At 35.3% G+C, this 1,554-nt stretch overlaps 1 protein-coding gene and 1 non-coding gene across 5 annotated transcripts in view; one reads left to right on the top strand and one right to left on the bottom strand.

Annotated features, from left to right (window-relative positions):
* The window catches only part of Spock3 (SPARC (osteonectin), cwcv and kazal like domains proteoglycan 3), a 370,262-nt gene that overhangs the window by 227,683 nt on the left and 141,025 nt on the right, over positions 1–1,554 (bottom strand). The gene's annotated exons all lie outside the window — the stretch shown is intronic.
* On the top strand, positions 973–1,106 carry LOC115062674. The gene has a single exon (XR_003842607.1). It is a non-coding gene; the product is annotated as a small nucleolar RNA SNORA70 (small nucleolar RNA).

The following is a 1,554-nucleotide window of genomic DNA, read 5'->3' as shown; positions in this document are numbered from 1 at the left end:
CTAAGGATGGTATCCTCCAGATACATCCATTTGCCCAAGAATTTCATAAATTCATTGTTTTTAATAGCTGAGTGGTACTCCATTGTGTAAATGTACCACAGTTTCTGTATCCATTCCTCTATTGAGGGACTTCTGGGTTCTTTCCAGCTTCTGGCTATTATAAATAAGGCTGCTATGGACATAGTGGAGCATGTGTCCTTATTACCAGTTGGATGTTGACATCTTTTACAAAGTTCTGTCTTTCATAGTCTATTGAGCTAGATATAAAATTTTGTATAAATTTCTCATTAACTTTGCTTCTAACAATCTATGCTTTCATTTTTTATAACATTTTTATAAAATAATGATAATTAATGTCCAAAACCTTTTCTGTTTTCTTATAAACAGAGGGCAATTTTGGAAATTAGGAATTAACATCACTCATAAACATCAAAAGAGTTTGCATTTATAACACATCATAGCTTGGTTTTATGAAGGTGATGTTGGTTATATGCAGAAGTTTGAATCTGAACATTAGCTGCTTCTTTCATTTGTGCCCTTATGGCTACATTTATATTGAAATGTAACTCCAGTCAAAATGACATTTTTCAGACATAGGAAAAAAATATAAAACTCACATGGAATAAACCACTTACAATAGCTAGAATAAGCCCCAGAGAAATGTGTGATACTTGAGTACAGGACAATTTGAAGAGAAGTAGAATTTCACTAGCATAAAAACTGACCCATAGATCAATGCAATAAATTGGAAAATACAGTACGGGCCCTTGTAACTTCATCCACCTAACTTTTGACAAAAGAATAAACATAAACATTGGGAAAAAAATGTAACACCATCAACATATTGTAAAAAGAAATCTGTATATCTATATATAGACATATGAAACTAGAGTCCTATCTATATTTCTGTGCAAAACTCAACTCTAAATGCACCAAAGATATAAAATATGAGACATTAAAATGAAACAATGTTTGAAAGTAATTAAGATAACCAAATTTCTTCCCCTTAAGGACCCAGCGTGAACTGGTGGCAAACAGCAGTCTCCTGGGTAGTGTATGAAACCTGTTACCTATACAAGTGGCCTTATGATACCTTGTAGAGAATTTTATGGCTGTTAATCCAGTCCCTAACTCAATACTTTCCCCAGTCTAAGCTCCAGAAGGGAATACGTGTTGCCTTTGAGACACCCAAAGGCACAGATGCTAGGGTTTACCTTGACTAGGTCATCATGTCCATCCACAAGAAGCTGCAAAATTCAAGTTCTTTGACTGCCAGAGAATCCACATATCAAACAAGTGGAGCTTTGGCAAGTTCATAGAGATTCATTTGAAGACATGTTCCCTGAGAAACAGCTCATTTTCTTTATGTCTAGAGTATCAAATACATTCCCAGTCATGGTTCTCCAAACAAGTGCCAAGCTCTGCATTCCTAAGGGATTTTAGAGTGCTTTCCTATACCTTACCAAATTATGTTCAGGTATAAATCTTACATCTAGTCTGTTTGAGAGAGAGAGAGAGAGAGAGAGAGAGAGAGAGAGAGAGAGAGAGAGAGAG

This window comes from Mus pahari, chromosome 19, assembly GCF_900095145.1.
Source record: "Mus pahari chromosome 19, PAHARI_EIJ_v1.1, whole genome shotgun sequence".
Classification (NCBI taxonomy): Eukaryota; Metazoa; Chordata; class Mammalia; order Rodentia; family Muridae; genus Mus; species Mus pahari.
Note: the sequence above shows the minus strand (reverse complement) of the source record. Positions and strands in the feature narration are given on the sequence as shown.